We start from the raw sequence: 23,791 nt of genomic DNA on the forward strand, positions 1-23,791 counted from the left end.
TTTTTGGTGTCAAGGTATTATTGGTCTCATACAGTGAATTGGGAAATGTTCTGATTCTGTTTCTTATGTCTTGCTGGACAAGCTTGTGTAGAACTGGTATTTGTTTCTTACATGGTTGTTTGGTAAAATGTACCAACAAAGCCGTCTGGTTTCGGAGCTTCTTTGTGGGAAGATTTTTAACTAAGATTTTAATGTCTTTAGTGGATAGAAGACTATTCATGTTATCCACTCCTTTTTACATTTTGATAAATTATGTCATTTAGGGATATTATATGTTTTATCCATGGTTTTAAATTTATTGGCATAAAATTGTTCATAATATTCCCTTATCCTTTTAATGTCTACTGAATCTATATTGATATCTCCTTTTTCATTTTGATACTGATAATTTATGTCATTTTTCTTAAAAATTCTGGCAAAACATTGATTACTTTTTTGATTATCTCAAAGAACCAGCTTTGATTTTTCCCCCCTGTTTTCTGTTTCATTAATTTTATTAATTAAGTAATCATTTTCTTTCTTCTATGTGCTTTGGTTTTAATTTACTTCTCATTTTCTAGCTTCTTAAGGTGGAAGCTTAGATCATTGATTTCAGTCCTTCTCGCCTGATATAAACATTTAATATTACACCTTTAATTTCTTCATTTGAACATGCCAGAGATGCCATTAAAAATGGCTTAGAGTACTCTTTTTGTGGAAGTAATAATATTGGCTGTTGCTAATTCATTTCTGACCTTGTTTCCATTTTTAAAAAAATACTACCTAAATAATATTTTATGCTCTTAGATATTATTTTCTTTTTTAAAAATAGGAAGTATGTATTAGCAGTAACTTGCTGACTCATCTCTCTGCTCCATTGTTGGCCCACTGTAGCGCTTTCCCCTAGTGTAGCCTGAGTAATCTTAAAAAATAACCACTTCACACTTCTGACTCCAAATAGTCCTCAGAAGTAAAGTGTGGTGGGCTGAATAATGCCCCCCGAGGGTGTCCGTGTCCTAGTCCCCAGGACCTATGAATATGTGCTCTTACAGCGCAAAAGGGACGTCACAGGTACAAGTAAGTGAGAGATCTTGAAGTGGAGAGGTTATCCTGGGTTATCCAGTGGGGTGAATATACAGACAAGGGTCTGTATAAGAGGGAGGCAGGAGGATTAGAAGTTGAGAAATGAGAATTAGGAAAAATTACTATGAGGGAAGAAATGACAGCAATGCGGGGAAGAATCCCTGAGCCGAGGAACGTGGACAGCTTCCAGAAGCCGGCAAGGCAAGGGAGCTCATTCTCTGGTGCCTCAGGAATGCAGCCCTGCCAAGTTTCAGACTTCTGACCTGGAACTGTAGGGTGATTCCACTGAATTTGCAGTTATTTGCGGGGAAGCTGATACCAAACGTGTGAAGTCTCCTGCCCTGGCTGCCTCGCCTTCCCCGCCACGTCTCTCCCCTTCTCCCCCTCGTCCATCCCGCTTGGTCTCGCAGCCCTCGTTCTCTGCTAGAAAGAGCTCAGCTCCCCTCAGACGCATTGCACTCAGCGTTCCCTTTGCTTGGAAAGGCCTCTGCTCAAATGTCATCTCCTCAGAGAGTTGTTACCTGGGCATTTTCACCAAAACAGGCCCTTCCACTTCCCCTCACTGTCTGTCACATTTTCCTATTTTAGCTTCATCTTCGTACTTCTCAGTTCCTCAGTTTATTTTTTAGTTGTTTGTTATCAGTCTGCTTCTTGTACAGACAAGCTCAATTCCTGGAGTCGGGGCAGGAGCCCAGCACCCGCACGGTGCTGAGTCCACTGAAGGTACTTAACAGGTAGTTCATGGGACGAAGAATTGAAGAATTTTCGTTGCTGATGAAGTAACGTTGGCCAAGTGTCATGGTTAAGTAAAACGAGCTTTGTGTTTTGATACAGTACGTGTATAGGTGGCTTATAGGGTGAAGAAGAGGCAACTGCCTTTGGCCATTCTCCCCAGTCCCCTGTCCAGGCCTGCCCAGTTAGGTCATGCTGCCTTTGGTGGGGAGCGAACATTAGAAGGCACCAGAGGCCAGAAGAGGTCTTCCATGCAGAAGTCCCCTCTTTCATGAGGCCGGGGGAGTGTAATTCAGCCCGTGACCCTGGGTCAGGTTCGGTAGAGCTCCAGCAGCTAGAAGGGCAGAGCTGAAAAAATTAGAAAAACATTGAATTTTTATCAGTCTGCCTCTGGCAATTTATGTTTAGCAGGACAGTTTGCTTTCTGAGAGGGTCCCATGGGAGCCAGAGTTAGACCAGACTAGGGTTAGGCAAACCTTTTCAGTAAAGGGCCAGGTATTTTAGCTTTGTGGGCCTCTTGCAGTCTTTGTCATATGTTATTAATTTTTTTTTTAATTTTTATGATGCTTTAGAAAAAACCAGACTGTTTGTAGCTTGAGGGCCATGTGAAAGCTGGGTGCAGAGTTTCTGCAGGGTGTGGTGTTCTTACCCCTGGTTCAGGCTCTGTTCCTTTGTCTTGTCTGCTTGACAAAGTCCTTTTTCTGGGACCTGGCCCCTCACCTGCAGCTGGAGAAGCCACACTCAGCATCCTTGAGCTTCACAGGAAGATGTTAGACATCTGACCCTTGGAGGCTGTGTTGTGTGTCTTAACATACATTAAAAGTGCCCTTTTTTCATGTGTGATTGATGAATGATTCTGCAGACAACTCTGCAACTCACCATTGTACAAATATTTTGTTCAGTGAGAGCATCACTGAGTGAATGCTAGATTTGAAGGCCACTACCAGTTAGGAGGATCTTGAGAATTAAGGTTCCTGGAAACCTCCTGATTAGAATTTCCATGTGAGTAACTTAGGACTTTGGGAGTCAGAATACGATTTGAGAGACATGGAGGTAGTCAGTGTATTCACATTTTCGAAAATAAAAGCAAAGCCAACATGGTTAATGCATTAAATAACAATGTAATTTACTCATTTAAAATATTTGTAATATTACGTACTTGTTATCTCTTAACTGTGAACCTCTGGGAATGTTCTCCTCTTGGATTATACGAAATATCTGTAAATTGGTTTTGCTTTTGTACAGATAGAAGAGCCCTTACTGGGTGTCTGTGTTTAAGTGTTGTTTTGTTCTAGCAGGCAGTTACTCTCCTGGAGGATCTGCCCAACCCTTTTGAGGCTTGTTTTAAAAGTTTGTGATGCCTTTACTAAATGCCTGGGTCTTCTGTGTATTCTCTTGTTTCCTGCTGGTCATGATGTGAACACCAGGAGTTGTTCAGGCCAGAGCTCCCTGTTGTTCTTTCTTCGGTAATTGCCTATGAAATGGCAATTGCCTCAGCTTAAAGCTTAAGCGAGCCCCATGTAGTTTATTGGAGCCCTTTCTCTGAGAGGCGCTCTCCTCCTCTGGTTCCCTGTCCTGCAGATTCCAGCCACCCAGCCTCCCTGAGCTCTCATGTCTCTGCATCATCAAGATGACTGTGCTGATCTATTTAGGGCCCCCTGCCTCACACCCCAGCCTAGGAAGTGCCTAGGAAAGAAAGCTGGAACAGTCAGTGGGCTCCCAGATCAACCTGTCACTACTTGTTGATCAGCTTCTGAAAGATATGTCATATATGTGGGGTGAAGAAGGGCTCATGCTCCAGTACCACTTACTCCCCCACAGTCAGAGGTAGAGGTCTGCAGTTCCCTTAGTGGGGAATGGTGTTTAGCAACCAACATCGAGTGCTCAGGATGCTCATTGTTCCTGGGGCTTCTCTGTTTCTAGGCCCTTTTACTGCACACAGCTAAGAAATAGAGAGGTAAAAAAGTTAGATTATGTATATACACACACATATTTATGTCAAGGTCTGTATTTATTGTTGAAAACCATGAGTTCATACAAATAACTCTATTTCCAGTTCATCACCACAGGATTCACTTTTACTCTCTCCCATTCTGTAAATGTCTTATTTGCAGTATGTTTACTCATTTGCTCAATCCTATAATAATGGAGAAAATAGTTTTCAGAATTACTGACGCATACCACTGTGATAAATAAGCTTTCTAACCAGAGTTTAATGTTTAGAGTACTTATGTCTTTAGACTGAGGGTAGAGAGTAAAAATAGCGTGTTGAAAAGTTATTTACATTATTTCCCCTTTGGTTAATTATGTTTTATTCATACGAAGTAAAATTAGGTTTCCTCACTGGTTTATTTCACTTTGAGTATGTGAAGTGTCAACACAATTTCAAAAGTCAAAGCTATCCATGGAAGTGTCACTACCCCCTTCCTCCTCTAATCCCTTCCGATTTCCAGCCTTGAGGGTTGTTAATGAATCTCCTTAGTTTCTAGTTTATCCATCATGTTTCTTTCTGCAAAATTAAGGATGTACTTGTTTACGTATTTCCATTCTTGTGCAAGTAGCGTCCTGTACATACTCTTTTGTCCTGTCCTTTTTTCAGTTAACAGTATATCCTAGAAATCACTCCGTATTAGTTCACAGAAATGTGATGATAGCTGAAGTATATTAGGGTTAATGAGACTTTCTGAAGATGGTGCTATGTCCCCAGTTTGCAGGCTGATGACACGGATCCTGATCCTGTTTGACAGGGAGAAGTGACACGACTTTAGAAGAGAAGCCTTCACGTAAGCCAGGGGGCCTGGGATGCTGGGCAGAATGGAGGTTTTGGGTTTGGGTTGGTGAAAGGACACTTCACTGTGAGGAAAAACGAAGCCCTGTTTATTAGAGCCTGAGTTCTGATAAAATTCTATGTCAGAGCACTCATTTTCATTAAATGGGGAGTTATTATAAATGAGGAAAATTTGCTATGTAGATTTTTTTAAATTAATTTTTTTAGAGAAATTTTAGATTCACAGCAAAATTGAGAGGAAGGTACAGAGATTTCCCGTATACCCCGCCCTGCCTCCACTCACGAGTAGCCTCCCTCGTTATCAGCATCCTCTGCCAGAGGGGTGTGTTTGTTACAATGGATTAACCTACACGCTTACAAGTGAGTAACCCTACCCAAGGGTTCACTCTTGATGTGCGTTCTGTGGGCTTGGGCAAGTGTAAAATGACAGGTATCCACCATTGTCGTATCATACATCGTATTTTCATTGCCCTAAAAGTTAAAAGTGATCTGTGCTCAGCCTGTTCATCCCCTTCACGCCCACAACCACTGATCTTTTTACTGTCTTCATGCTTTTACCTTTGGCAGAGTGTCATATAGCTGCGATTATGTAGTATGCAGCTTTTTCAGATTGGCTTCTTTCACTTAGTAATATGCATTTAAGTTTTCTCCATGTCTTTTTCATGCCTTGAGAGCTCTTTCTTCTTATTGCTGAAAATTTTTCTGCTGTATAGACATATCACAATTGGTTTATCCATTTACCTACTGAAGGACACCTTGGTTTCCTCCAGGTGTTGTTGATTATGAATAAAAGCTGCTGTGCAGACTTTTGAGTGGACATATTTTCAACTCCTTTCGGTAACTACCAAGCAGCATGATGGCTGGATTGAGTGGTAAGAGTCTGTTTAGTTTTTTAAGAATCCACCAAAATGTCTTCCAAAGTGGCTGTACCATTTTGCTTTCCCACTGGCAATGAATGAGAGTTTCTGTTCTGCATTCTTGCCAGCATTGGGTTTGGTCAGTGTTCCAAATTTTGGCTATTCAAATGAGTGTGTAGTGTTATCTCTCTGTTGTTTTAATTTGCATTTCCATGATGAAATGTGATGTGGAGCATCTTTTCATATGCTTATTTGCCATCTGTATATGTTTTTGTGAGGTGTCTTTTAAGGTCTTTGGTTCAGTTTTTAATCAAATTCTTTATTTTCTTATTGTTGAGGTTTAAGAGTTCTTTGTATATTTTAGATTACATTCTTTTATCAGATGTGTCTTTTGCAGATACTTTCTCAGTCCATGGCTTGTCTTCTCATTCTCTTGACATTGTCTTTTGCAGTGCATAATTTTTAGTTTTAATGAAGCCCAGCTATCCTTTATTTCTTTCATGGATTATGCCTTTGATGTTGTATTTATACATTGAATTTAATAGATCAAATTGGGAAGAACTGATATCTTAAACATTTTGAGTCATCCTATCTGTGAACGTAGACTATCTCCTCTTAGTTCTTTTTTGCTTTTGTTCATAAATTTTGCAGTTTTCCTTGTGTGGATGTTGTACATATTTTATTAGATTTATATCTGAGTGTTTCATTTTTTGAGGTCCTAATGTAGCATTTTAAATTTCAAATTCCACCTCTTCATTGTTGATTTATACAAAAGCAGTTGATTTTTTAATATATTAATCCTGTATCCTGCAGCCTGGTGTAATTGTTTATTAGTTTCAGGAATGTTTTTTATTCATTATTTTGGACTTTCTACATAGTAAATAATCATATCTGTGAACAGTAACAGTCTTCCTTCCCTATCTGTATTACTTTTTATTTCCTTTTCCTGCCTTATTGCATTAATAAGGGCTTCCAGTATGACTTTGAAAAGAAGTGGCTTTTACCTGATTATAGTGCAAAAACCTAAAGTTTCTTCACCTTTAATTGTGTTAGTTGTAGGTCTTTAATAGATATTCTTTATCAAGTTGAGGAAGTTCCACTTTATTCCTACTTTATTGAGAGCGTATGTCATGAATGGGTGTTGAATTTTGTCAGATGCTTTTCCTGCATCTATTGATATGATCATGTGATTTTTTTTTTTTTCAGCCTGCTGATGTGATGGGTGATTTTAATTGATTTTTGAGTGCTGAGCAACCTTGCATATCTGGGATAAGTCCCACTTACTTGCGTTGTATAATTCTTTTTATACATTGTTGGATTTGATTTGCTAGTATCTTCTTGAGGATCTTTGCATCTGTTCATGACAGATACTGGTTTGTAGTTTTCTTGTAATGTCTTTTTCTGGTTTTGTTATTATGGTGTTGTTGGCCTCATTGAATGAGTTAAAAAGTATTCTCTCTGCTTCTGTCCTCTGAAGGAGATTGTAGAAATTTGGAATAGAGTTGACCCTTGAACAACACAGATCTGAACTGCACAGGTCCACTTACATGCAGATATTTTTCAGTGGTAAATAGTACACTACTATGTGGTCCTTGGTTGGCTGAATCCATGAATGCATAGAAACTGTGGATCCAGGGGGCTGACTGAAAGTTATACACAGATTACCCCTGCATTGTTCAAGGGTCAACTGTTACTTCTTCCTAAAATTTTTGGTAGAAATCACTGCTGAACCCATCTGGGCCTGGTCCTTTCTGTTTGGGAAGGTAAAGTATTTATTCAGTTTCTTAAATAAACATAGACCTATTCAGATTATCTGTTTCTTATATGAGTTTGGGCAGTTTGTATCTTTCAAGGAATTGGTCCATTTCATACAGCTTACCAAATTTGTGGGCATAGAATTATTCATAGTATTCATTTTATTATAATCCTTTTAACGTCCATGGGATCTGTAGTGGTGTCACCCTCTTTCATTTCTGACACTAATCATTTGTGTCCTCTCTCCTTTTTCCTTTGTTAGCATGGCTAGAAGCTTATGTTTTATATTGCTCTTAAAGAACCAGCTTTTTTTCCTGTTGATTTTCTCTTTTTTGTTGTTGTTTTTGTTTTCAGTTTCATTAATTTCTCTTTAATTTATTATTTCCTTATTCTGCTCACTTTGGATTTAATTTTTTTTTTCTTTTTTTTAGTGTACTAGGGTGGAAACACAGATTATTGATTTTAGACATTTCTTCATTCATAACATGCATTCGGTGGTCTATAAATTTTCCTTTAAGCACTAATTTTTCTGTATACCACAGATTTTGATAACTTGTGTTTTCATTTTCATTTACTTCAAAATATTTTAAAATTTCTATTGAGATTCCTTCCTTCCTCCCTCCCTCCCTCCTTCCCTTTCTTCCAATTATATAGTGCTTGAGATCTCTTCTTTGACTCATGTATATTTTAGAAGTGTGTTGTTTCATCTGAATATTTGGGGGTTTTCCCATTATTTTTCTGTTCTTAATTTCTTGTTGAATTCAGTTGTGGACTGAGAGTAGACGTTATATTTCTTTTCTTTAAAATTTGTTAAGGTATGTGTTATGGCTCAAAATGGGGCCTATCTTGGTGAATGCTGCATGGGAGGTTGAGAAGAATGTTTATCCTGCTGTTGGATGAAGTAGACTGTAAGTGTCAATGATACCAGTTGATTGATGGTGGTGTTGAGTTCAGTTATGTCTTTCCTGGTTTTTTGCCTACTGGATCTGTCTATTTCTGATAGAGATATATTGAAAATTTTAATTATGATAATGGATTGTTCTATTTCTTCTTGTAGTTGTGTCAATTTTTGCTGCATGTAGTTTAATGCTCTGTTGTAAGGTGCGTATGTGTTAAGGATTGGTATGTGTTCTTGAAGAATTGACCTTTTTGTTATGTAATGTGCTGCTTTATTGCTGATAACATTTGCGGCTCTGAAGTCTATGTGTCTGAAATTAATATGTCTACGCTTTCTTTCTTCCAATTAGTGTTAGTATGGTATATTTTTCTATATCCATTTACTTTTAATTTATATGTGTCTTTATACTTAAAGTGAATTTCTTATAGACATACGTAGTTCAGTCTTGTTTTTTAATCAGCTCTGACAATCTCTGTCTTTATTGCTGCATTTAGACATTGATATTCAAAGTGATCACTGGTACAGTTGGGTTAATATCTACCATGATGGTTACTATTTTCTATTTGTTGCCCTTGTTCTTTGTTCCTTTTTATTTCATCTACTCTTTTTTTTTTTTTTTTTTTGGCCTTTTGTGATTTTCATCGAACATTTTATATAATTCTATTTTCTCTCATTTCTTAGCCATATAAGTTATATTTCCTCTTTTTACTCTTTTTTGTTGTTGCTGTAGAATTTGTAATATACATTTACAATTAATCTAAGCCCAGTTTCAAATAATGCTGCTTTATGATATCTTATAATAAAATAATCCTAATTCTTCCTTTCCATCTTGTGTAATTGCTGTCATTTGTTTCACTAATGATAAGTATATATAAACATGTGTACAGGTTTATACACATATATACACACATGCACATATACATAAGATATATCCATAAGTATACATAACTGAATACCATTATTATTTTGAACAAATTATTATCTGTTAGTTCAAAGAAGAATAAGAAGAGTAAAAGTTTTTATTTTACTTTCACATTCCTTTTTGGATACACTTCCTTTCTTTATGTGGATCTGTGTAATTTTTCCTTCCCTCTAAAGAACTTTGTTTTTTTAATATTTCTTGCAAGACAGGTCTGTTGGTAGCAAATTTTCTCAATTTTTGATAAAGTTTTATTTTCCTTCACTTTTGAAGGATGAATTTGTAGGTACAGAATTCTAGGTTTGGTATGTTTTTCTCTCCACATTTTAAATATTTCACTCCAGTCTCTCTTTGCTTGCATGGTTTTTGATGTTGGGTGTAATTCTTTGTTCTTTTATGGGTAAGATTTTTTTCCTCTAGCTTTCATCAGAATTTATCTTTGACTTTCTGTAGTTTGAAAATATTATGCCAAGGTGGGGTCTTTTTTGTTTTTTTTTGTTTGTTTTTTATTTATTTGTTTGCATTGGTGTTCTTGGTGTTCTCTGAGCTTTCTGGGTCTGTAGTTATGTGCTGACATATATTTAAGGAGATTCTCAGCCATTACTGGTTCAAATATTTCTTCTGTTTTTTTCTCCCTTTCTTCTCCTTTTGGTATTCCTAGTATGCACATATACTTTATACTTTTTGTGCTTGTCCCTCAGTTCTTCAATGTCGGGGTTTTAATTTTTTTTCAGTCTTTATTCCCTTTTTCAGTTTTGGAAGTTTCTGTTGTGATAGCCTCCAGCTCAGAGATTCTTTCCTCAGCTCTGTGCTGTCTACTAAGAAGCCCATCAAAGCTGCTGTTCATTTCTGTTACAGTGTTTTTCATTTCTGACATCTCTTTTTGTTTCTTTCTTAGGGTGTCCATCTTTTCTTGCATTTCCTGTCTGTTCTTGCATGCTGTCTACTTTATTCGTTAGAGCCCTTACCATATTAGTTATCATTATTTCAAATTCATGGTCTGTAATTTCAACATCTCTGCTACATCATGTCTTTCAATTGTGTTTTTGTGATTTGGTATGCCTTTTACTGTTCACTTGATAGCCTCACATGATGATATGCTGGGTGAAGGACCCGCCGTAGATAGGCCTTTAGTGATGTGGTGAGGTGGCGGGATGGGAAGTATTCTGTAGTGCTAAGATTAGGTCTCAGGTTTGTCAGCCTGTGCCTCTGAACTGTGAACTTCGCAGGTGTTTCTCAGGGTTTTTCCTGCCCCCTTAGGTGGGACTGGATGGCTAGAGTGAGCTGGAGTTGGGTGTTCCCTTCCTCTAGGTTGTTAGGCTCTGGTTAGTTAGTTTCCCCTGAAGGCAGGCCTTGTTAAGAACAGAAGTCTTTGATGTTTCAAAATGGCTCCTTTTCCCCATCCCCTGCCAGAAGGAGGAAGGAGTTTTTCTCCAGTATTTACTCTGAGAAGCCGATGAGGCTCTTGGAGGTAAATCTCGCACATTGTTGGGTACCCTGGAGTCTTTAACCCACAGAGTTGTTCCTACTGAGCCTCCAGCAGTTCATCAGTTGCATTTCAGGGTTTCCTACCCTGGCGGTGGTTTCCACTGCTCATGAGTCTCTGCTCTGGAATGTTGTGGTTCTCTGTATCTGCCTGTTTTGTTTTTTTTGTCTCGGGGGCTGCAGTTTGCCCTGTGCCTTCATCTGCTCTCTTTCCGATCCTAGAAGAGTTGCTGATTCAGTCTGTTCAGCTTTTTACTTGTTAGGACAGAGTGACAACTTCTTGGCTCCTTACATGTGGAGCTGGGAAATGTATGTCTCTATAACTTTTTATAGGTTGAAATTTTATATTTCATTGAATTAAAGGGTAGTTTCAGATCCAGAATGAAGTCTAAGCTAAAAGTTCTTAAGAATTAGTGTTGCTGTTAAGGTTTGAGAAGCTATGAGGGTAGTCATAACAAGAAGACTATGTTCCTGAGCTTTACCTGGTTCTCTCCCACTCAAAACCTTGGCTAGAAGTTCCCTGTAATGATTGGGGCTTACCTTTATGCCTTCACCAGTCAAGATCCCATTCCTTGAGAACAGAGTAATCTGAAGCTGGACCCATTTGTTATCATTTATAATATATCATCTAGTACACAACAAGCATCAGTTAGGATTCTCTCAGTTTCATGTTACAGAAAAATGGATTGTGTACTTACTTAAGCTGTAAGGTTGTTAGGATTGCTCTAATTGAGTAATTCTGGATTGTTATGAAGTTCCTTTGGCTTCACTCTTTTCTGTCTGCCAGCTTCATTCCCAGCTTGGTAGCCTGAAGCTTCAGTAGTTCAGGGCCTCCCATCCATGTATGACCATGTTGAAATGAAGATAACACTTTTGCCCAAATTCAGGCTGGAGCCCTCAAATTGATTTTGATTTGACTTCTTGGGGGAAGAAAGTATGCTGGTTAGCTCAAGCCAGCCAGAACTGACCCCTAGATGTGGGAGTGGATTTAACTTCTCTCAGAATACATGGAATGGGGGATGAGGGGTAGAGGGTGGGCTAGAGGCAGACACCAGAACAAAAATAAGTGTACCTTTAGGAAGTGGGAAGAAGGCGGTAGATGCTAAGTAGACAGCCAGCATTCATGAATTTTAAAATTCCTGCTATCAACTGTCTTCTGTTATGGTCCAACTATAAAGAAGAACACAGATTCCTTTAATTTATTCATTTATTTATTCATCAGATTTCTTGGAGGGGAGCCTGTTGTGGTCTAGTTGCTGTTCTGGGATCTGGGAATACAGAAGTAAAAAAGACTGAAGTCACCTGTTCTTGTGGAGCCTCCAGAGGTATGAGGGTGGAGGAGGCAGTTAAAAAACACTAATGTAAATGTGTACTGTGTCCAATAAGTGCTCTGAATGCAAATTAAACTGGGCAAGAAGAATGAGTTGTTGTGGCTGGTGTGGAGGATTGCTGTCCTGTACTTGGTGAAGAGGGAAGTTCTCAGTGAGGGGATAAATGAGTAGAGAGTCCTGGATAAGTGAACCAGTGAGCCTTATGGGTGTCTGTGGAGGGGTGTTTTCAGGCAGAGGGGGGAAGCAAGAACAGAGCCTGGAGACAACATCATACTTTGCAAGATAATGGAAGAGCAAGGAGGCTATTGTCTCTGGAGCAGGGTGAATGAGAGGAGGGGAGCTAGAGGTGATGTCACAGAAGTAGGAGTCCGAGTGATGTAGTTTTTGCTTCTATTCTGAGTGAAAAGAGAATCTGGAATTTTTTAAGCTAAGGAGTGACCTGATATGACTCAAGTTTTAAAAGGCTTGCTTTGGCTGTGTGTTGAGAACAGACTGTTCCAGAACTTCTGCCTTTTGATCCTCAACAGTTAAGATTGTATTTGGACCAGTGTACCAGTGCTGGAGGTAGTGAAAAATTGTTGGATTCTACATGTATTTTGAAGGTGGAGACAGGGATTTATTGATGAAAAGGAGGGGGTGTGAGGGAGAAGAGTCAAGGTTGACTCTATTTTGATCTGAACATTGGAAGGATGGAGTCACCATCAACTGACAAGTGGAAGAATGCAGAAGGAGCATGTTCTGTGGGAGGAAACTTAATAATTGGGGGAGGGGAGTGTTTCTGGAGTTCACGATGCATATCAGATATTCAACCAGATGTGTCTAGTAGGCAGTTGAACTTAGGAGTCTGTAGTTCAGGGTAGAGGTCTGGGCTTGAGGTAAAAATTTTGATATCATTGGTATACAGGTGGTATTTAAACTTCTGAGTAAATGAAATAAGAGCAAGTAAAATAGTCCAGAAGATGGTTAAAAAACAGAGGGAGGTGAAAGGAGAAGAAAAAGAACTAATGGGCTATCCCCAAATGCAGCGGTCAAAATAAATTCAAATTTATTACCTATCATAGTCAATGTCAGTGTACTAAATTCTTTAGAAGACAAACAATAGCTGGCTTAAGAAAAGTTATCACTAAGCTGCTGTAAGAAACACTTAAAACATAAGGATATAGGTTGAAAGCTGAAGGGTAGAAAAAGATACACCATTCCAATACTGACTAAAAGAAAGCTCATATAACTATATTGGTATCAAATTAAATACACTTCATTAGAAATAGTTATTAGAGATAAAGAGGGTCAGTAAGTCATGATAAAAGGTTCAATTCCCCAGGTAGGTATAATGCTCAACTTTTATGCTGTTAGAAAAGGCCTCAAAACATACAGTGCAAAAATTGACATTTTTTATGAATTGTACTTTTATGAAAATAGGAAAATATTTCTCCTTTTAAGAATTGATGCTTTATGATTTTCATTCTTTTTTAGAGGTCTTCTGAAGAACAGAAAATTTACTTTAAAAAAGAAAGTTAAAACTCTCTCTTTCTAGTTACTGTATGGGTCATTGGACCTTTTTATGAATCTAAGATGTTATAAATTCTTACATCACTGTATCTTTATATTGGAAATTTCATCATCCTAGATTTTATCATTAGTCTTTATTCCCAACTATGCTAAGAAAAACTAAAATAAAAAATGGAAGAATGAAGGAATTGTCTAGAAAGATGATGGAATACTCAAATCAATGCTATGGCATTATCTTTGAGTCTTTATTGCATTGCCTCAAGAGTTGCACATATTTTAAGAAAATACAAATGAAGTCTGGAGGTACCATCTTTGTAGTCTTCTTTTAGTTTTCATTGAACACAGTTGAAAATTTAGAACTTTTCATTTTCTATCCATAATGGTTAAGAGTAGAAAAGTTGACAGAGGAAGACATTTTACAGTTGTTAGATGGATAAAATAATGATCAAAATAGACAGTAGGACTCTAGGCCCTAATTACAATGGTGAACTTGATCATATGAGTGAAATCTTAGACTGTGAGTCATCAGATGGCAATATCCTACATGAATTTTCTTGAACTCAAGAACTGATCAGTGAACAGTGTATTTCTGTGGTTTCTATAAAGGAAATACGGGCTTTGCATCAAGTTAGTCATTAGGCAGAAAGGGCTTCATCATGCAGTATTTTGTGACAAAAAACTAGACTGTCCCATTTTGCCAGAAGGATGTGTGACAATATTCTTGAATTTCATATAATGCTGTGCATGAACTTGATGCAGTTTGCACTTGAAGAGTGTTGAAGGCAGGTGTGTATACAAAGGTGATAGGAAGAGAACATGTAATAGAGAAAAGAAAACAAGTCATTGGCTTGATCATTCTGATGGATGTTTATAAATCTGCAAGTGAAAATATTTTACAGTCAGGGAACAAAGAATATGGGTGTCAAATTTATAAGCCATCAAAATTTTCAGAAGCACTACATTTCTACAATGCAAGTTCAAGAAGCAGCAGAAGTAATGATCATCTATTAGAGATATATTTGAAATCTGGAATCAGATTTTATAAAACTGTATGTCCCACATGTCAGTTGATGACCAGTTTTATTCAAATGATATAGCCCTTTCATGTGTGTTTGTGTATGTATGTGTGTGTGGTGTGTGTAAATGTGAGTACATATGTATATAATCACATACGTATTTGTAGGTATGTGTGTGTATAATATACATATGTGCACATACCAGGAAAATATAAAAATATGGGGTTTCCATTTCAATTTTGACTAGTTTCCAGCTAACTTGCTTTTTTTTAAACATTCTTTATAGATTTATAATCATTTTACAATGTTGTGTTAACTTGCTTTTTTACTATCCTTTTATTTTTCTGTATTTACCATCCTTTTATTTTTACTATCCTTTTATTTTTATTTTATTATCTTTGCCTCCAGCAGTTGATGACTGTGCATCCCTTTCAAGCACACATGAAATATTCATGAAAATTAACCATCTGCTTGGCTATAAAACCTCCACAGATTTCAAAGGCTGAGTTCTGTCACTATAGGCAGTTACAATAGAAGCCATTTACAGAAGGTAATTAGAAAAAGTCCCATACATTGAGAAATTTAAAATAATTTCTAAGCAGCTTAAAGCTCAACAAAGAAATTAGGAATTTCAATGGAAATGAGAACATATTCAGAATTAAATTCTAGCAAAATACTTTAAAAGTTGTGTAATATAGTTAAGATTGTATTTTAAGAAAGAATAAATGATCAGGATGAATAAACTAAGAATCCAATTTAAAAAATGACAAAAGTAACTACAGAATAAACCCAGATAGGGTAGAAGGAAGGAGATGAAGATGAACATAAACTTATGACATAGAAAACACACAGTAAGTAGTGAGGATGATAAAGTCCAAAGCTGGTTCTTTGAAAGTCAAATAGTCAAACTTCTGGAGGGGAAAGCACCAATGCTCTCATGAGTTCAGGGCCTGCCATTGTCTAGAAGGCCACAGTTAGGGATGTATTTAACCCCCAGCCATGCAGGATGATCCACTTTTCTGCCACCATGTCTTGAAATTCATCTGCATTAAACTTAGTAAATCCTCACTTCTTGGATGATACGGGTCTTTTGGGGCCAGGGAACTTGAACTTGGCCCTGCATAGGACCTCAGTCACATGCAACTTGTTCTGCAGCTGTTCTGGTTGGACATAATGCCTTGGCCAATGTGGCCCCTGGGCTCCCAGTGCGCTGGGACTTTCCAAAGGCACCTGGAGCACCTGTCTGGAGCCTAGATTGGGGACAGCATGAAGTTAGACATGAATGTCCACAGGAAAGGGCTGTCTCCAAGGCCCCTTGGAGCAGTCCATACAAGCAGCAGGCAGTGTGCACTACTGAGGGGGCTCCTGTTTGCAGCCACTGCACACCAGGCCCCCTGGGGAAAAGAGCATGGCAGGCTTACTTGGCTGCAGAATTTTAAATTGAATTACAATGAACATATGGAAAATTACACAAACCATAAGTGTATAATAAATTTCTACAAAATGAACTCACCTGTGCAGTCACCACCCACATTAAGAAATGAACGCTACCACTGCCAGCACACCACAGTTCATTCCTTATGCCTCCTTCTGTTGTTAACCATCTCTCACCCAGAAGATGCTGGTGTTTCTCTGATTTTCATTACCAAATACTAATTTTGCCTGTTTTCAAACTTTATGTAACTGGAATTATCTAGCATGTACCCATCTAAGCTTGACTTCTACTCAGCATGTTTGTGGGATTCAGTATGTACTATTCATCTAGGAATCGTGTCATCATATTTGGGAGTATTTCACAGTTCGTTACGCTGTTGATGAATGTTTAGTGTGTTGCTGGTTTCTGCTATTCTGAATAATGCTTCTATGAATGTGCTTCTGCCTGTAGTTTTTTAAATTGAGTTATAGTCAGTTTACAATGTTGTGTCAATTTCTGGTGTACAGTGCAATTCTTCAGTCATACGTGAACATCATACTATTTTTCACCATGAGCTACTATAAGATATTGAATATATTTCCCTGTGCTATACAGTATAAACTTGCTTATCTATCTTATATGTACTGTGCATTTTTTTTAGTGTACATATCATGCATGTGTGCACTTGGGGTGGGATTGCTTTCCAAAGTGATTTTTACTGATTTTTATCCCTAGCAGCATTAAATCAATTTCCATTCCTCTATATCTTCACTAACACTTTAACTCTGTATTGCTTATAAAACTTATGTTTTTAATTTATGTTTCCTTGTTGATTAGTTATGTCATATTCCTTTTCATCTCTTTATTAGCCGGTGTGTTGCCCTCTTTTGTGAATTGTCTGTATCATTTGCCTGTATTTTATCTTCCCGACTTACAGCCCTTTATATGCACAGGACATGTGTATTTCAGATGCCTTTTCCCACTCTTTCACTTGCATAATCCCTCGCTTAATGATATCTTTTGAGGAACAGAAGTTTTTAATTTTAGTGAAATCTAGTGTTTTCCTTTTAGACATCTTTGGAAAAATCTTTAAAAAAATCTTTTTACTAATGTCTTGAAGATATCTTTGGATGTTTTCATTTAGAAGTTAATTGTTTGACCTTTCACATTTAGGCAGTAATTCACCATTAATTGATTTGTTTGTGTATATGATATGAAGGGTCAAGAACTGTTTTTTCCCATATGAAACTTCAGTGGTCTCATTCCCATTTATTGGAATGTTCCAGCAGGGCCATCTTTGTCATAAATCAGACAGGTATTTTCTGGACTTGCTGCTCTATTTATCTTTGAGCCAATTTGAAGTTTTTTTAATGACTAGCTTTACAGTGTATCTTCTTTTAGTATGTTTTTCAACTGTTTCTTCTTCAAGAGTATCTCGACTGTTATTGGGCTTTTGCACATCCATTTTGTCAGTTTCTAAAAGCATTATGGTTTTGATTGGAACCACACTGAATCTATTAATTTGGAGAGAATTTACATCTTTTAGTATGGTGTCTACCAACACTCCATACAGTACTACTCCATAAACACGGTGTAGTTCTCCATTTATTTAGGACTGCTTTAATTTAGATTTTGTAGGTTTTTGTGTCAAGATCTTATACATCTTTTGTTAGATTTATTCCTTGGCTGTTTGATTTTTTAATGTTAATATAAATGATGTCTTTTTAAAATTGCACAAATTTCCTTTGCTACTATGCAGAAAGACACTTGATTTTTGTATATTGAACTTGTATCTATTTTCATGATTTGTAAATTGTTTTGGCTATTCTTCATGTATAATTAGGTCATCTGCTAATAATGGCAGTTTTATTTTTTTACCTTCTTATCTTTGTAATTAAAAAGTTATTCTTATTACACTGACTAGTACATCTGTTCCCATCTGTAGAGATTTCTTGATCTCTGGGAGGAAATAACTGACCATTAAAAGTGATGTTAGTTATAGGTATTTTATAATTGCTTTTTATCAGATAAAAGAAATTCTTCTATTCCTAGTTTGCTGTGACTTTTTAATTAATAACAAAGCTTGATTAGAGAGGACACCAAAAACACAAGTAATAAAAGAGAAAAATTGATGAATTGGACTTCATTACAATTAAAACTTCCAAAACCCATCAAGAATCATCAAAAGATAAGCCACAGACAGAGAGAAAATGTTTGTAAGTCATATTTCTGAAAAAGACTTGTATAAGAATAAAATGAATTATTTAGGGAAAAAATGAGCAAAAGATTTGAATAGACACTTTAAGAAACTAAGGCACCGTGAAAAGATGCTTAACCTCATTAATCATTTGGGAAATGCAGATTTAAAACCAGAAAAGATACCACTTCACATCCACTGAGATGGCTGTGATAAAAAGGCAGACTGGTGTTTGTGACCATGTAGGACAACAGAGACCTGTAGGCATTGCTGATAGGAATGTAAAGAGGTGCGGCCACTGCTGAAGACAGTGACAGGTTTTATTTATTTATTTCAAAGTTAAATAGAAATTTACAGTGTGACCCGGCAATTCCACTCTACCCAAGACAAGTTAAAAAATTTCTCTACACAAAGATTTGTCTGCAGATGTTCATGGCAGTATTTTTATTATAGCCAAATGGTGAAAACAGCCCAAATGTCTATCAACTGATGAGATGATAAACAAAATGTTTGTCTGTCTCTACAATGAAATGCTATTTGGTAATGCAAAGGTAAAAAGTACTGATTCATCTCTGTATCATGAATGAATGTGAAAAGCACTATGCTACATGGAAGAAAGAAACAGAAGACCATATATGAGTTTATTTATATGGAAGGTCCAGAAAAGGCAAAGTTGTAGAAAAACAGATTAGTGGTTGTCTGGGGCTGGAGGTGGGAACAGGGAGTGCCTGCACGTGGGTGTGAGGGATCTTTTTGTTATAATGGAAATGTTCTGAAACGATTGTGGTAATGGTTGTACAACTCTGTAAATTTACTAAAAAAAATTGAGTTGTGTATTTAAAATGAATTGTATTTTATGTAAATTTTACCTCAGTGAAGATGTTAAAAAATGGGTGTTGAGTTTCATCAAATACTTTTCTGCACCTGCTGAAAATTTATATGACTTTCACCTGTATTAATTTTAAAAATTAAAAAATTTAGTATTAAAGCAGTTTTATATCTTGGACTGAGTATAAATTGGTCTTGGTAGATTTTATTTATGTTACCACTAGGTATGATTTGACTAATATTTTGTTTAGGATTTTTTGAGACTTTATTTATGAGAAAAAATGGCCTGTCATGTTTTTTTCTTACAATGTTCTTTTCATGTTTTTATTTCACTGTTCTCCATATAAGCATTTGTAAGATTGATGGTAAATGTTTTTCATTGTACGTTTTGAAGAATTTACTGTTGAGGCCTTATGGGCATGCAGTTTTTGTAGGAAAGTTTTGAATTACGTATTTAATTTCTTTAATACATATTTGTGTCCTCAGATTTTCTATTTCTTTGTCATCTTTAGTAAGTTGTGTTTTCCTAGGAATTTGTTCATTCGTCCTTTTTCAAATTAACTGGGCCAGAGTTATTAATTATAGTCTGCAAAATCCTTAGTACTGGCCTTCTTTCATTCTTGATTGGAATTTGTGCTTTCTTTTATTTTCCATTATGAGTCTTGATAAAAGATCTTTTATTTATTTCAGTTTTTCTTAAAGAGCCACCTACTTTGATTTTTCTCTCTTGTACATTTATTTTCTACTTAAATTTTTTACTGTAGTTTTTACTATTTCTTTTCTTCTATTTTGGGATTTTCCCCCCTATTTTCTATTTCTTGATAGGGTTATTGATAAGGATATTTGACTGCTTGCTTTATCACTCCTGTGAGAGGTCTGTTAAAATCCACTGTGGTTGTAGATGTGTCCATTTTTGCCTGTATTTTGGAGCTGTCTTTTTTATATTTTTTATTTATAGTTCTTATGACTTTTTACATGGATCATCATATTTGTTGTCATAACGTGACCCTCTGTCTTGAGCCATGATTCTTGCCTTTGTTCTCCATTGTCAGAGATTAAGATGACTTTACAAGTTTTATTTCACTTGATGTTGGCATGTTTTTTACCCTTTTACTTTAGCCATTCTGTGCTCTTATATTTTAAGACATATCTCTTGTAAGCAGTATAAAATAAGATTTTAAACTCTTCTCTCATAATCTGTGTGAGGATTTTCCTGTAGTGTTTCTTTTAGTGTGGGCTTGCTGACATCAGATTGTGTGTGGGGGGATGTCTGGGTGGGTGTGTGAAAATATGTTTATTTCACCATCATTTTTGATGGATTTGATTCTTTTGGAATTCTACGTGGGCAGTTATTTTCTTTCCCAACTTTAAAAAGATACTCATTTTCTGTCTCACACTGTTGTGTGGATAAAGCTGTGTTCCATGACTTCTCTGCTGGGACTGCTGTGCAGTGAATGGGCCACAAGTGTTACAAGCAAACCTTGATTCCCTTTAGCTCCTGGCATGGCTTCCAGCAGCCTGGTCTCTAACCTGAGTGTGCTTTTCAAAGCATGCTGTGTGGTTGCAGGGTCAGAATGTTGGTAAAAGCCCCCCGTCAGACCTCTGGTTGGTGTGTTAGAGGGCACTGTCATGGTGTCCTGAGACCAGAGGACATGATGGATCCCATGATGCAGTTACAGGGGCCCCTCAGGGCCACCTCATCCAGAGTCCTCGTCTGTCTCATCAGCTTCCACTTTTTTGTTGCTTTGGCTCCTCTTTCATCCACTCCCTTCCCCCGTATCATACTACATTTAGCTACTTCTGTTAACCAATATGTATTAGCTAACACGCACTAAGCAACATTTTATATTCTCAGTTTACAGTTATATTCTCAATGTTAAATGATAGTGAGTTGAACAATTATTTCATTAACAAATACATCCTACTAATTTAATGTAGCATTTTTTTGGCCCTACTAACTTTTTTTCTATGCTAAATTTTAACTTTTCCTAGAAAAAATTAATTATGAAGATATTATATCAGACATCCAAAAACATTTAAAGACTAACATATTGAGTAACCATCACCTAACTTAACACAATATTGCAAATAAAATTGAAGTTCTCTGTGTCCATTGCCAGTCACCTCCCTCCGCTCTGCCGAGGTCACACGAATTGAATTTGGAATTTATTACTTCCATGCATGTTTACATCCCTAAGTAGCATTCTTCTTTTAAAAAGTATGTAAATAGTTATTATCCTGTGTATCTTTCTGTAATTATATATAATTATAAATGTTATGTTTATTCCTATACTTACAAATTTTTCAACATTGTTAGTTTTATCCATATTTATACTTTAATTCCTTCATTTTAATGATGCACGTATAACATTCTGTTGTATAAATATGGTCCAGTTTTATTATTAATACTTTTGTTGGTTAACTAGGTTATTTCCAATTTTTTTTGCTATTTTTATATATGTTACATTGAATGTTATAGTACATGTTTCCTTGGGCGTGTGTTTGAGAGATTTCATAGGGTATGTATACCTAAGAAGTGATGGGTTGTGGGATGTGTGCTCAGTCAGCTGTAGTTCTCACTCCCACAGGAAGTGTGTGCGCTCAGAATGTCCCGGCCTCAGCTGATACTTGATTATTACTTGTCATGATCAGTTCTAGTGGGCTAATGAGAGAGTGAGTAGCTGAGCTTATACCTTCTATCCTGTAATTATACTTTGTCTTTTATTTGTCTGTTTATTTAAATAGAGACCTACCTTGTCTCAGAGAAGTTAATTTTATAAAAAAGAATGTCTTTGTTGAGCCACAAACAATCCCTTAAGGAATTCGTTGTTTATTTGTGTCTGTTCCCCAAGTTATGAGCACGTGGTAAACTCATAATTATGAAACTGTCCATTTGTATATACTTTCAAATGATTGATTCTGAAATGTGATCTGTGGTCACCAAGTGGGCACCATGAAGGCACAGTGATTTTCATAGCAGTGAGGTGTGATTTGCCCTTTTCACTGGGTTGGCATTTGCACTGATGGGGCAGAAGCAGGAGTGGGTAAAGTGCCAGCATCTCTGCAAGAACCAAGAAAGTGGCATCAATCTGCAGTTATTTATGTTAACATGAATAGGTTTATTTGTATTATTCAGTGAATAAACAAATATTTAAAAATTTTTGTTGTTTCATTTTATAATAGAATAGCTATTGATAGATTTATATTACATAACCTAAAAAAAGCCTCTTCCTCTAAGAGTATGAAGAGGGCCTGAGACCACAAAGTTTGAGAACCATTACTTCAAGCACATGGTAGATATATGAACAAACAAGTATTTTATTCTTTCTGATGCTGACCAGGGTCTTTGGGATGGAAAAGTCAGATAATAGAATTCCTTTAGTAGATAAATTCAGTCTTATCTTCAAGTTATATGTGACTCTTAAGTCAATTTTCAATTTGTTGCCTTGAAATTTTGTTTATAACTATATTACATTTGTAAATAAAATATTTTGCAGGCGGTGACCTTAAGGAAAGAGTAAAAATGAATTCCGATGGAGTTGCCCCTTTTGTCTCCAAAATAAGAGCAGTGATTAATGAAATCGGTAAGCACAATTAAATTGTTTAACATGCTGAAGATGACCTTAAATGTCAGATTTAAAAGTTGCCCACTATGTTGTATATAAGCTTTGACTAAAATATATAATTAGATTGTCATGACCTATAGCTGGTTGTAAAGCAGCATGGAATATATTTAATTTGAAAAATTTTGGAAAATATTTTATAATGAAGATGCCTCCTATTTATGATGACATAGCATATAGAGGTAGTTATTAGGAAACAGAATAATTTGGCGTAAGCCTTTGATGTAAAGTGTCTATATTTCTTAAATAATTGCACCAACATTTATGGATTTGGAATTTTTTTGTGTTTTATGTAAATAGGATCATACTGTTTCCTTAGACTTCTGTGTAATGTTTATATTTCTGTACACATCCAGTTACTTTTTTATTAATACTTTTTAATATATTGCTGCATAGTAATCCATAGTCTTATCCATAATTTTAAATTATTTCTTCATTAGGGTTTTTTCTTGTTCTTTTGGTTTTTTGTTTTTGTAGGTTTTTTGCTGTTTTTGTTATTTATGATAAAATAGTGATTATCTTTGTACAGAGTCTTTTAGAACATTAGTATGTGCTTATAGGCTAGATTTCTAAACATGCTGTTGCAGTTCTGAGTATCATAGGTTCATTTTCCATGTTAATAACTCCTACCAGATTACATTGCAAAAAGTTTATAGTAATTTATATTCTTATCAATTGCATGACAGTACCTGTTTCCTCATATTCTTGTTAGTATTTAATGTTGCTGTTTTTTGAGTTTGCCAGAGTTACAGAAAAAAATACATCTTAGCATTTTAATTTGCATTTCCCCAGATGCTAGTATCATGTTATATCTTTTCAGATTAGATATACCTTTCCTCTTCTGTAAATGTCTTTTGTGTTCTTCATCCTTTTTTATATAGCATTATTTAATAAATATTTATTTTAAAGCCATTTTTATGTTAGTCATTTGCTGTAAATTTATTACAGGTTCATCTCTGAATGTTCCACCCTAAATCAGTTCCAGGAGCTTTAAATATCTAGAGGGTACTTAGTTCCCTTCATTATTATTTTCTTTTTTCCTTGAAGATTTTCCTTGCTAAATCTCACATATCAGTTCTTTCAAATAAATTTAGAATTACCAGTTTGAAAGTGAAGAAGAAAAATACTTTTGTGAGACTGTGATTGGAATTTCTCCTGATCTTGTTTATTAAGAACTGACATTTTTATGATACTGAGTCTTTCCGTCCACCATGTGCATGGCTGTCATTTTGGGGGGATTGTTCATGTTTTAATGTTTTTTGAAGCTTCCTTCATGTTGCCTTTGGTCTTGTATCTTTTTTCCGCTCTCATATTTCTCCCTAGCTGTATTATAGCATTTATTCCTTTGAGTGGAATGCCTGTATTTCTGTTGAAGTC

At 36.2% G+C, this 23,791-nt stretch overlaps 1 long non-coding RNA gene and 1 other non-coding gene across 2 annotated transcripts in view; one reads left to right on the plus strand and one right to left on the minus strand.

The window, feature by feature from the left end:
- The window catches only part of LOC105104540 (methylglutaconyl-CoA hydratase, mitochondrial), a 102,119-nt gene that overhangs the window by 17,597 nt on the left and 60,731 nt on the right, over nt 1-23,791 (plus strand). Inside the window, exon 6 of the long non-coding RNA XR_010378649.1 lies at nt 22,289-22,375. This is a non-coding gene — a long non-coding RNA (methylglutaconyl-CoA hydratase, mitochondrial). The remainder of the gene's footprint in view (nt 1-22,288; nt 22,376-23,791) is intronic.
- On the minus strand, nt 15,650-15,783 carry LOC116148844 (small nucleolar RNA SNORA70). Its single transcript, XR_004132442.1, has one exon. It is a non-coding gene; the product is annotated as a small nucleolar RNA SNORA70 (small nucleolar RNA).

The sequence above is a fragment of the Camelus dromedarius genome, chromosome 32 (genome assembly GCF_036321535.1).
Source record: "Camelus dromedarius isolate mCamDro1 chromosome 32, mCamDro1.pat, whole genome shotgun sequence".
Classification (NCBI taxonomy): Eukaryota; Metazoa; Chordata; class Mammalia; order Artiodactyla; family Camelidae; genus Camelus; species Camelus dromedarius.